This window comes from Musca autumnalis, unplaced genomic scaffold, assembly GCF_047663935.1.
Source record: "Musca autumnalis isolate F117 unplaced genomic scaffold, ASM4766393v1 scaffold_5, whole genome shotgun sequence".
NCBI lineage: Eukaryota > Metazoa > Arthropoda > Insecta > Diptera > Muscidae > Musca > Musca autumnalis.
Genome location: NW_027412088.1, coordinates 133,659,266 through 133,673,433, shown reverse-complemented (window position 1 = coordinate 133,673,433; position 14,168 = coordinate 133,659,266). Strand labels below are relative to the sequence as shown.

Here is a 14,168-nt window from a genome sequence, read left to right as displayed (position 1 = left end):
TTTGCGGTAATACCACCCGCAGCAAGTAACATTTTGATGGATTGTTCTTGAAGCAGCATATGTTTGCAAGAAGCATGGCATAAATTCAGATTTCGAAATTCTGAAAATTGTTGTTTTGACATTGAATTTTGTAATGTTGGTCTAAATAAAATGACAATTTCGTGCAAACCACCAAAGTGAGTAGGAACAAAGAAAACAAAGAAGCAGCAGCGGCGGCAGAAGAAGAAGAATATGATATTGGTGTTAGCCATGACGTTGTAACTTTAAACGAAGAAGTTCGTCGCTTGATAAGTGGGTGAACAAAGAAATACAGAGTCATAAATCTTTCGAAAAACAGGGTCATCATAGTTTTCTTTCCCTTGCCCCATAATGTTATGAAGTTGTAAAGTCTGGCATATTATTATTTTGGTTTATTTCCGGTCATCTTAAAATTGTGTTTTTTGTGCTTTTAGCTATCAAATGTAAATATGTATGAATTATATGAAGATGTAAATTAATCTATTTCAATATTTCTCCCCAAAAGTGTTTGGACAGTTTATACGTGGGAAAATATTTTTCTGTAAGCTTTCGATTAGTAGTTTATAGGGCGTTATTACAAGTTATGTCATGTTCACACGAGAGTTTCAATTACGTTGTTTGCCTGTCGAACGACGTACACGAATTAACTCGTTACCACGACACCATTCGTAATTAACAGAAACTGAATAATTTTGTATTTTCAATACATTTTTATATGTTTCTAATTTCAAAATTAAAGAGAGAGACATGTCAAAACAATGTTTGTGTATACCGACTTTCAGTTGTTTGTTTCTGATTTTTTACGCGATTTTGAACTAATGGGCAAGAAATGTGTGTGGAATTAAGAAGGAAACATAACCTTCTTCCTTCTGCATCTATATACAATGTTTAGTTCATTAAATTTCATTAATCTTTTCCTTTTTTCTAACAATTTTTGTGTTTTGAACAAATTTTTCAATTTTGAATTTAGACATGTCATAATTTATTTTTTCGATAAATTCTCTCATTTGTTAGGGATAGGACATTTTTATTCGTAGCTCAGAGAGTATTTCTACTTGAACAACGTAGAAAAATCGCCGTTCGCTCATAGAATTTTTGTATAGCTTCAACGTCTAAAACAGAATATAAAATTGCTAAAAAAAAAATAAAATAATAAAATAAAAAATTTGTATAAATTGTTACAGAAAGTTGTCTGTTAACACACTTTGTTAACAGTTCTTCTCTGAAAACTTCCTTGCAGCAGAAATTTATTCTTGCAAGAACCAGGCACACATAATAGCTTCGTTCCAGTACTTTTTTAATGATAAAAGTGTCAAAAGAGCAAACTGTCGAAAATGAGTTCCACATACACATTTTTCCAAAATGTACGGGAACGGAAAAATGGCAGAAACGTCAAAAAAACTGGAACAAATGTCAAAGTCGGCGTGTCAGCCAATCGGAAGCCGGCAAACATGTTGCACATTTTTGCCCGCTCAAATTTGTCGTGTAAAAAGTTTCTAAAGAGAGAGCCATTCAGCGCCATTTTTGTTCAAAGAGAAGTGAACATTTTGCAACTTTTTTGGTGTACGGGAACGCATTTCGGGGAAAAATGTTCAAAATGTGTTAAATGTGTAAAAACTTTTTAGTTCTGGAACGAAGCTAATATCTTTTAATTATTGCCAGCTGTTGTAAATGGTCCTATCAATGCTAAAACTTGATTTCGTACATAATTTTAGATCCAATACAGTCTGTGTATCAGACCTTGTCTTTAAGGGGTTATAGCCACTTATTGAGCACAAAAACCCATTTTTCATGAATTTTTTACAATAAATCTACCAATTTTTTTCATATGAAAGGTCACACCTTGAGCAACTTCCGGAATTCTGTTAAAAAATATTGCATAGTCTTCTGGCTAACGCTCGCCTACGAAACACTGTTTTTACTAAAGCACTTTGCGGTGCCCACTGTAGCTAGAAAAGGAATATACCGATCAGCATATATTATTGTTGGATCAATAATCGTGTTCTTAAGCCGAGCGGGATTAAAAAAAATTGAATTTAAAAAAATACGAAAAAATGGACAGTTTTGTCATTATAAATCCATTAAAAGTTCTCTCGCTTAAGGACAAGCTTTTTATATGTAAAATAATCCCACAAAAACATAGGAAGATCGAATCATCCGTCTTCGAGCTACAGTGGGTACCGCATTCAAAAATGCCATTTCGAGAAAACCGCGTTTAAAACTTCGATGTTACATACAAGTCACAATGAAGTTATCTTCCTAACGCTCATATCTTACCCAACTTTTGTCCGATCTACTCAATTTTTAAAATAAGACAATAAAAAAATCAGACTTTTTAAATTTGGATGTGACCAAGACCAGGGACGTACACAGGATTTCATTTCGGAGAGGGCCCACCTTGACCAAAAATCATAAAATTAAATAATGTTGTATAGCGTTACATAAAGCTATTTTTAAGGGTTTTTAGTTGATTTTATATGAAATTTTGACACAAAGTATATAATTTCAATAGAGAGAGTTTACAATGTTATAGATATAAGTTTGAAATTTGGAACAGAGTAAAATGAAGCATATCATAATACGTTCAGTATAGTCCCCATACACAAATTTTGAAGCTTTTAACCAAATTCTCCAACAGAATTGACGCAATAACTAAAAAATCTTTCAAATGAATATTACACATTTAGGTTTACGTTTTGGTGTATCCCAGAATTTTTAACCACAGTAGCTTTAATTTGGCATTTTCGATTCTATTTCAAAGATTTATAGTATTTCGTATTCAGTACATATCCATATATCACACGAGGACTGATGCTGATAAGAAGATCTTTCTAAAAACCTATTACTGTTATTTGTATACCATTAGTTAATTGAAATAAATAACTCAAAAAAAAAAAAGAATAACTTGAATCCCCGAGTGCAGATTAGACTTGTACCGAACATTTCCAATCAAACATTGCCAGCTATTGTAAGAAAATAATATTATTTTATGTTATAAAAACACAAAAACTTTATTTTATTATTTTACCAGAAGTTATAGAGTCCATGCAAGCCAACTAAAAAATTCAGAAAATTACATTTATGATCTCTTCCAGTACTGCAAGAATTTTCAGATGTAAAAATGTGTAGATTCTTGCAGGTTCTGGAACAGGCGTTTAGAACAGAAAACATTGGTATGAGGAGTCGGGCGATACCAACTACGATTCATATACTCCGAATTCTACACGCAGTACTGTTCGAGATTGCGAAACCCACATTCGGGCTCGGCAAAATTTTAGCTTAGTCCTGACAAAACAGGTTAAGTCGAAAAACTCCATCTGATATCCCAATGGTTGTTCCACCTTATTTCTTTCTTAATTGTACGATTAGATGTTTATGAACTCGATGACATTTAAAACTTTCCAAGGACTATGACCAAAGATTATGCACTTCTGTCGGCACCAACTTATAAAAAAAGTAAAGTGTAAAAAGTATCAGTCGGGTTTGCCGACATAGATATACTACCCTCAGCCTGTTTGAGTTGAGACTTTTATCTATAGACAGATCGAATACGGGATTTATGACCAATATCTCTGTCCTAAAAATTGTGTAGTCAGGGAGATTCAGAATTTCGTGGTCTATTTATCACGTATACACTTTCCGACAAAAATATCGAAACATTTGGGTACAAAACTTCACGATTGTGAGTGTTGCGAATTAATGTTTATCTTGTGGTCATAAATTTGACTTCGATAAGAGCGCAAAAGTCCATTTTGGAAGTGGACCTAATTTTTGAAGTCATTCCTTTTGACAGTTATCGTGTCAATCCGTCATTTTAGTTGGTCATGGTAAGATTTGGAGCTATTGAACCGTTGTGTCAGAAAGCATCGACTTACCCACGAAAAATAGAATATCGCTGTAAACAAGACCGCAAGGAGTAGCATTGGTCAAAATGTGCAATGGAACAGCCCTTATAATGCACATATTTGAAAGTTTGTGAGGGAATTATCCGAAGATGTTGCCTGTCCAAGACGTTTAGGTATAATACGACAATAGGGCACTTTTTCCATCTCAACAAAAAATAAAAATTCAATAAATTTTTTGACATAATGGAGTATGTCATCATTTTGTTGACATACTGAATTAGAAGCTTCAAACGCATGAAAGCATTCTGAGGTTTATTAAAAAAATCGAGTCCAAAGTGGAAAAATTACATAAATAAACAATGAGCTTTAGGCTTTGAAAGACATATATTTTCCTTTGATCTTAAAAATCTACGAAATATTAAAAAAAAAAACTTAAATATTTGTTTGTCAAATAAATCGAAATAAATCTACTAATTAAAATGGAACGCATCCGTTTGTTAATTGATGTTGTTAGGAGAAGATCTGATGGGAAACGAAACAAAATTGAAACAAAAGTCGAAGCTGAAAGCTAAACGAGACAGCAAATCAATGTACAAGTTGACGACGGAACAACTGTGACCAGAATGGACAAGTAACAGACATCTTCGACAGGCGAAGAAGTAGGAAAAAAGACATCATGTACTAAATCGGACAACTTCGTACCCCATATAATGATGAGATTTTATTTAAGATTACATATAAGGTAATTCGATAAAAAACTTAACGCACAAAATAATTCCAAAGTGTTTTGTGGAAGCGTTTTCAATATTTAAATGAAATAAACATTATTTTAGTCACTGATAGGCCAAAGATAATTAACTTGTGCAACAAATACTAATGCGGTTCCATTTTGATTTGCGAATAGATTTTGAATATCGCCCTGAGAACTGAAACAGGGTGCCTCCTTATGACTCTACACCATTTTCACATGTCATTGAATAATTTTCATTGCATTTCGAAACTTTTAATTTGAGAATTATGAATCGAGTTATTTAATTTTTAATTTTAAAACTCTAATTAAAACTCAACTTTTCAATTATAATTTGATTTTTTCTATTTTGTAATTGGAATTGTCCATTTCAAAAAGAAATTCAATATTTTGATCAATACGTAAAAATTCAGAAAAAAAACTCGAAAAATTCAAATTACAAAATCATCACAAATATATACAACTTTAAAATTCTGAATTACGAGTGATAAAATTGGAATTTGTATTGAATATAATTCGATTTACAAATTAATAATTCGAGTTTTGCGTGGAGTGTGTATTTAAAATAATTAGAGTTGGACAATCCAGTTGCGGACGCTGATCGATCTTCTAGTTCCTTTTCCCAAACGGAACTAGTTCCTTCATTTAGATCCATAGCTGCAAATGGTTCCGAGACCAAATAGTTCAACGAACGTTTCTTTCATCGTTTTGGTGGATGAATTGGCAAATTGAAATAAAAATAAATAAGTTGCGGCTATGTTTAAAAAACTTATTTAAAATGTGGTACATCTGAACAAAGAAAACGAACGAGATGGGTTGAAGTGATTGTGAAAGAGCAAGAGCTGGATATAGTTAAATTAAATGTTTCGAATATCGAATGAAAAACTTAAATTACAAATGAAATTCTTAGAATTTCATCTGAATTGGTGTAGTGGAACATCTATATGAGGAGGATAAAGTCTTTTCAGTTATCCTTACGTTCATCAGCAGAATAATAGGTTTTTTTATTTATTTATTTCAAATATTTATTATAATAAAAAATTACAATAAAATTATATAAAAAATAGCACTAGCATCTAAGGCTATCGGCCAAAGAATAATAGGTATTTTTGGGTAATGCGTAGGGGTCATCGTAACCATTACAAAATAGAACAACAACATCAAACAGTAATTCTGGTGGAAATAATAGTATTCGAAGTACGGATGTAGTCGCTGATTCCGTATTTGTTCCTGCAGTGGACAGTTGAGGGATTCAGCTTGCAACCAGTAGATGTCGCCACATTCCTAGACCTGCAGACTAAACTAGCGGTTTGCCCGCAAATTTTATTCGAAATTAGAGTTGTAAATTCAAGTTCATTTGTAAGATCGCTAAAATTTGACTAGTTAAGCAATGTAGTTCATATTTCACTATTTAGTTCAATTGTTCGGATAAGAATCATTCATGAACTTTGAATCGTTCGCTTTCAATTTTAATCGCTTCAATAGTTCCTTCCTTGGTTATTCGGTCCCTCACTGATTTTAGTTCAGTGAACTAACAAACTGTAATGAACTTTATCGACTGACCTAGTTCATGCGCTCTTTTTAATGAATCGCTCAATTAAACTATTTCGTTCATGAACTGCACAATTCTATTCGACATAAGTAAAGAATTTGTGCCGAATTAGATTCAGAATTTCAGACGACATACTTAGGACAGAAATTCAAACGAAACTAAATATTATTTTATTTTCAGTCCAAATTCATGATCACCTTCGTAAGAAATCCTTTCGATTTCGGATTCCGAAACTGTAAGCAGTATTATAAATTTGGACCACTTTCGGATCGAAATCGAACACTTTTTTTTGGGAAGAGTCCATTGGGGGTAAGACGCAATGGGAAAAGTAATAGCTTACCGGGTTGACGTGTTCACATTGCTGCACCATAATCAACAAATATCAATACTTGTAGCGCCTTGAGATTGCTGAATCGTAGTTGCATTGAAGCGAGGATCCTTTCTAACCTTCCTTTCGTTGAAGTATTATTAGATTGAGCAGCCCAAATTGCTTATAATTGGTCTGTTCCTTTACTTTTAAAAATGTTAAAAGTGGCAAAAGTAATAAAAGTCGTGAACTGCTCTCAAATCAACCATATGCTTACATCAAGTAAAGGAACACTTTTCGGAATAGAGCTAATAAAATCATTTTGTAATACGCGCAAGTACATTTTATACCAGCGATATGCACAGTGTTGCCGAATTTGCTGATTTATCGTCATTTTGACGATTTTTTGGCCCTAAATTGAAAAATGACGATTTTTCACCTAAGCCAGAAAGGCATGAAATAAAAGACGATAACTACATTTTGACCAAAGTTTCACGAACGATTTTAAGGACAGCAGTGTTCCAAACTCGCTTTTTGTGCTTTTTAATGTTTTATAGCAATTTCCAGACGGATTGGCTATATTTAGGCACATATCTGGCATATCTAGGCACAGGTATTTCATAGTTTCTGCCCCACATTCAAATTACATGAGCTGAAAATTTTCGTTTAGTTTTGGTAATAGTTGAAAATCTTCCTTAAAAAGTTTTCGAGATAAAATATTACTTATATATATGAGTCCAGCTTTATTAACTTCCTACAAATGCCCTCTTTAAGCTGTCAGCCAGTTTTGCATGAAAATTTTTATCGATTTTCGACTGCCCAACAACCAAAATGTACGTGCACGGACAAATATGGACAGTCACACTGTCAAGCAAGCGATATTTGAGCTAAGCTAGCATTTAAAATGGCAATGTGTACCCAGCTTTACCATACTGCATTGCTTCAAAATCGATAACTATAGGAAAACTATATACACAATGTATTAAAATAAAGCATATCATTAGCCTTTTATGAAGATGTAACAATGCAGAATATGCATTCGACATTTCCAGAAATTGTTAGCACATTTCTAGGTCATCCTATGACTTCATTCCTTGTAAGGAAAAAGTACTAGTGTATTTAGACTGTAATGCGTAAAAATCGTTTGAATGAATCTTTCCTTTGCATAATGATGACTACATTACCGTAGTTGTTTTCAGCCATGTAAAGCTCTCTACTTGTGGTCTAGTTCTATATTTGATACATAGTTTGGAATTGCCTTAAAAGGATGTTACATATAATTGAGTTTGCAATTTGAATCGTCCTAGAAGATTTTTTTTGGTTTAATATGATATTCATTACGTACAATATCTCAAGTTGGATTTCTTCATTCCAGTTTTCATTTGATTGCCTTAAAGTAAATAATACCTACTTTCACGAAATAATTTTTAATTTTTTTAACTACATACATTTCATCAAGTTCAGTTTTCAATGAAAATCTAACTTTACTTCCAACGCACCCTTTTCTTTGTAGAGATAACAACAATAAAATATTGACTTGTCAATAAATAAAATGGTCATTAACGGACCACACGCTAGCTAGCTAAACATCCATTATCGTCATTGTAGAATGTCAATTGCAAAGTTAACTGAATTGAGTATAGATTGAAAAGAGGTTTCAAGTAAAACAACCAAATGGAATAGTTTTAATATTTGTATATTATCGTTCGTTGCTATACATATGTAGATCAAAGCAAACGCTTTTCTCTCTCTCCCATTCTCTTTATTCTATTCCATTCAAGTCCGATCAGATCAGATAGTATCTTTATTCTGTATTACCGGCAAATAATTAACATGTTGTTGTAACCGGTTGAAAGAGGGCGAGAAATCCAGATAAACTATAACAATTACAATTACAGATCACAAAGTAGTTGCAATTGGAATATGTGACACGGGTACCAACAACAAAGCCATTACTAATAGCACTTGAGTTTAGGATGTGAAGGGGGAAGAAGAATTGAAGTCGTGATCTATAGCAAAATTTCAAGTCCACAATGATGAATGCAAATTATGTGTTAAAAGTTGCAAAACTTATAGAAAAAAGGCAAGCAAATATGTAAACGTCAAAACACCAAAAGGCAAATACTCAATTGTCGTTGTTATTAAAAACAATTCAGGGGTTTCACTTATTTTCTGCTTCTTCGAATGAATGTGAGTAAACGTATTGTAAAATATTAGAGAATTAGTTATAAGTGGATTTTTACGAATATCCAAAAAGTATTTAATTAAAATAAAAATACATTTCATTTCTTCAGGGATAATGATGAGCAATAAAGACTGTGACACTTTCATTTGACGAAGATTTGGAAGAACGATTACGATGTTTAAAGATTTGACAAAATCAAGCGCTCTATTTAAGAGCAATCTTAGTCAGTATGGACTTATGCCCGATAAATAAAAACATCAAATAGATGCTAAACATGTTCCAAAACTGCAATTCTTAAAACAAATTTCAGGGGGAGGTGCCAGAACGAGTAGACCGATATAGTCCATATTCGAAAATGATTAATTTGTGAAAAAAATTGTACGATACGCAAAGGTTGGACCAATGTCAAATCACTCCTTTCAAAAGTTATCGTCCCCATCAGGTACTTTAGTTGGTCCTGAGGATTTTTCAGAGCTTTTGGACCACTGTGCCAGGAAGCATGGAGTAGCCCACAAAAAAGGACCGCTGTAAAAAGGACCACAAGATGTACGTTCCGTAAAAATTTGCAACCGATCTTCGAACAGTGCTAAAATATAGGACTTTTGTGAGTGAGGTACTCGAAGATGTTTTCCAATATAGAACTTCCAGGAACTTGATGTACGTTTGAAAAAATTTACGATGTGCAAAGTTTCGGCCAAACGACTGCTATTAAGAAAAATGTTGTGATCTCGCAAAGTGCATGCGGTTCCTCCAGGACCTATTCTTCCGACTCGTATAGATCATTCATTTAGGGACATCTCTCGTATCGGGTTTAACTATCTATCACAGTAGTCCTTGTTATCCCAATCACTACGATGTAACGTTTTCCTAAGGGTAGATCCATACGTCTCGAAATATGGACGTTGAATTTTCCAACAAATCTATAGAAAATATAAAGATAGATCCGCTCCGGGAACTAGATTGTCGAACTGTAATTATTACCCACATCGCGAGATGTAGGACTTTCCTCGGAAAACTACATATCGTAGCGATCAATAGTGCGACTCTCTAACTCATTTTTTGAGTTAACGACAAAAATCGGTAACTTTAAAATGCAAAATTAAGAATAAAAAGTTTAAATAAAAGTTTACAACACAGAACTTTACGACTCCTTTTTATTGGTCTCTAACTAACCGAATAATATCGTTAATTCCTGAAATGATAAGCATTTTAATTTTACCGATCTTTGTCGGTAACTCAGAAAATGAGTTAGAGAATCGCACTACAGGGCACCGATTCGAGTGGTATCCCTAAACAATGTAACGGTGATGAAGTAAAACAATTCCTAAAAAGCCGAGGTCCATATCTCCGTAAGTATAGACTTCTCCAAAGACTATCTGCGGTAAAAAGTTCAAACCCTAAACAACACTAGTACCACTATGAATAAATGGGATGAACAAAGTATATTGTCAAACTTCTCTGTAACAAAGCTGCTGGGGAGAAAAGAAATGGTATGTTATAGAGAAAATTCGTTAAAAAAAAACTATTTTGTGTTAAAATTATTATTTTTCTATAAATCGATTCGTTATTGAAAAGTTCGAATATACAGATGATGAAGTTCTCGATATGAGGGTCTGTAGAAGCCTCCTAAGTTAGTAAGTACAACTATTGATGAAGACTTTAAATATTGAAGAATATTTAAAATTTCCTAACTTGACATTTTTATCCATTGAATTTTATTGTCAACATTAGATGAAGAAAGATATAATAACATTGCATACTTTTAGGCGAACTCTTTCCTAACCATAATAATTTATAATTATTTTGTTCTTGATTATTAAATTCACTTGTTCGACGAACAATTTTGAAATTTAACAAATTAATTAATTCTCATTTCTTTATATAGCAATATTGATCACTTTTGTTTGTTAACAATATCAAATTTTAATATAAAAACAAAGATAAAAAGGTATTTGTGTGGGCTGTTAGATTTATCACATATCAACATGATAATCTTTACACATTTTATTTGATTTTGTAGAATGATGTTTTTTGTTTAAAACTTCCTAATTTGTGTTTATGGAATTTAATCAAAATATCTCATCTTTTTCTTTTTATTAATGACAGTTATTTAAATGATTTTTTTTAAAATTCATTCATGCCTTAAAATGCTTTACTGATTTGTTGTGTTCAGCAAACCTACGCAAACTTTGTTAATTCATAAAAAGCCAGTTAACAACAAATAACACAGCAGCGACAAAATAAGGCATCAGCTGCATTCAAATCACGTTGGGCGTTATTCTTAAAATAGTTTTACATAGCGATTTTTATATATATTTTTTTGAATTCATACACAAAATATTAACGGACACAAATGTATTCGAGTTGAAATCGAAATTGAAATGTTGTGTGTGTGTGGAAAAGAATACCACACCAATACATAATCTGTTAAAATTCAATATTTTGTAAACAAAAATTTGCATAGAACGAAATGGAAAATGAGAAGCGAGGTATGAAACCAGTAACGTAACATCATTATTTTATGAATTAACTTAAATTTCGAATTAAACACACCAAATTTGCAAGTAATAAATGCATTTATGGACAAATTTTAATAGTGGATATATTTGTTTAATTAAAAAAAACACACATTTTTAGTCTGCTATAATCTAAAAAACAAATTTTAATAGTAGTCAAAACAAATGATCAAGTTGAGAGATCGTAATTTATTGTGATTTGCCAATTTATTATTTTTGTTTTTGTTTAAGATTTGTTAAGCTGTTGTTTTTAGCCATGATGATGATATTGTAGATAATGTTGAGGATCGTCATCAGTCAGTATTGCAACCCACACACAATCAGCAGCTCTCAAAGCTGTGCATTTTAACACCTGACCTTAACATCTGAGCTTTTGGGTAGGCAAATCGCCATCAATGTCAACAAAAGTGATCGTTATTTTATTGTAAATATGCATAATTTATCAAAAACAACAATAACGACGACGACGACGTAATTTACAACTGTTTATTGCTGTTGTTGGTTTTGTTCATTTGACAAATAAGGAAACTACAACATTCCGCAAAAAATGCAGGAACGTGGGTGATTTTTATTCGAATATGAATAAAATTTTACTTTAACTGTTTTTGATATTTCCGGTAAAGGGCGTCATGGAATTGCTATTAAAAGTGGTGTTATTGAACCTACACAGAAATATTATTAAATTGTTTAAATGGAAACATATGGACATATTTACGCCTAAAAGTATGCAAAACAAAACAACATTTAATTTACAATGAGATACAATTTATTGAAATGAGCGTCTGATCTAGTTCAATTAAATGCGTTCTTTTAATTCATTAAAATAGATGCTGAAAAAAGATATAAGAGTTTTACTGAAATGACAAAGAAATGAACTAAATATCGGCCTGGACTTTATTGAGCACTTTTCTGGTCCACGGCTTTTGATACGGTGGATCATTCAATAGTAATCGATGATGATATAAATTCTATTCTCCCTTTCAACATAATAAGGTTACTAACTGATTAGATCAATGTTAGGCAGGCGTACTTAGAATTTAGAGGGAAGATATCGAAGTCACGTGAGATAAAATGGGCGTCTCACAAGTAGAGCTCTTTCCACAATATTTACCTGGCAACGTTTCCTGCGCCACCAGACGGAGTTAAACTGGTATTTTACGCAGGTGATTGCACGATTGTGCGAATATAAGTCCAACAGGGTACCTCCCCATGACTTCCGTGGACCATCTACATGAGGAGACAAAGATTATTCCAGTACAGCACATAATGGCATGCTCTCGTTGTTACCGTGAGAGCCATCCTAATCACCATATGATGGATAGGACCCGCACCCAGGCATGTCAGGATAAACCTTCATGATATAGAATGATAAGTTTAACGTTTCAAGAGAGAATTCCCCTAGATCAGCAGGTCTATCCAGCAGGTTTGATACAGTCACAGATGTCAAAAACAACTATCGTGTGAATGAATAATTTTTGTTTTCATTCTTATTGGGCGTTATTCTGAACGAAAATTCCCCTTGAGTTTTATCTCTCCGCCGTTTCAACTTAGGGGAGAAAGTAAAAAAATTCACGGGGAATTTTCGTTCAGAATAACCCCAATTTTAATTTTCCATATGACTGAATTAGAATTTGCCCATAAGTATGCAACACATTACCTCAAATTTCATTACAACAACTATATACATATCGGATTATTGTGGAAAACACGATTTTGTAGCTTTTTTCATGTTGCAAACAATTAAAACATATTAATTTACACAAATGGTATTTGAAAAAAGTCAAATGTGCTCCATTTGTAGATCTATTCCAGTGTACTTTTCTTTTGAGAGTTTTTGTTGTATTTTTTCGCCGGCTTAGAGAAAAAACGAAGTTTTAACGTCACTCGTAAATAAATGACAAAAAAGGGAATATAAAAATTAAACCGCCTGGTGTTTGAGAATTCATATTTCAGAAATTCATGCATTTATTTTTGCAATTTTACATTTATTTTAATAGCAAGCCGTCATTTTTTGTGAGGCCACCTAATGCAAATTGCTAACAACCTACAAAGCTAGTCAATTAGACGACAGAAAAAAATGTAGGTAGTTAGAGCTGCTAAAGTAAAATTAGTACATACAGTCAGTCGTATGAAGTTTCATCCCATATACAATATAATATATAATCACACATTCTTGTTTTTTAGTAGTCTGTTAATGTTTTTTTGCTTCTAATATTTCTGCTTTGTTTTCTTTAGTTAGTCAATGTTTTAGCGTTTTTTTTTTCTCTGTTTGGAGGTTTTTGTTTTGTTCTTGGCTTAAATAAAAACAGTCAAAATGACGATGATGTCATAACGACAACAGTGAGGTTTTGTTTCAAGTTTTCGTCATTTTATTGTGGAGATTTATTTTCTTGTTTCAAGATAAAATTCAGGCTACCACCAATATCTGCAAACAAGAACCTTGATTCAATTGAAGGTTTCAGAAGATATCACAGAACTTTTCCAAAATAAAAATCCCAAAAAATAATATTTATCTTGTTATTGTTGTTGTATCGAAAGAAGATAACAAAAACATAAAAACAGGAAAAAAACTAAAACAAAACTCTCAGATTCAGTAGCCGCCAAGCAGCAACACCTGAAGTTATCAATCAGAAGAATAATAATACTACTACTACCAACAATACTACAGATACCAACAACGTTTGGCACATGTAATTGGAGAAACAGACAGTCAGGCAGGGCCGAGCTACAGGTACTTGTCTTTTTTGTCTTCGTTGTTAAGGAATGTGAATCAGCTTCAGAATGCTGAACAAAACCCCACCAAAAATAACACTCTATGAAATCGAGAAGCCAAAAAATAATATGACAAAAAGATTACACAAAATTTTCAAAAACACACAAATGTCAATAACAATGACTTTTCATATCGCCATTCTTTACTTTGCTTTGGCTTGATATTAATTGCCAGTGGTAGTAGATAAACGTTTAACCATAAAACTTGTATAAATCAAGTCATGT

General features: G+C 32.6%; 1 protein-coding gene across 44 annotated transcripts in view; it reads right to left on the bottom strand.

Moving 5' to 3' along the window:
• Positions 1 to 14,168, bottom strand: part of shot (dystonin-like protein short stop) — a 227,166-nt gene that overhangs the window by 71,731 nt on the left and 141,267 nt on the right. The window lies entirely within an intron of this gene.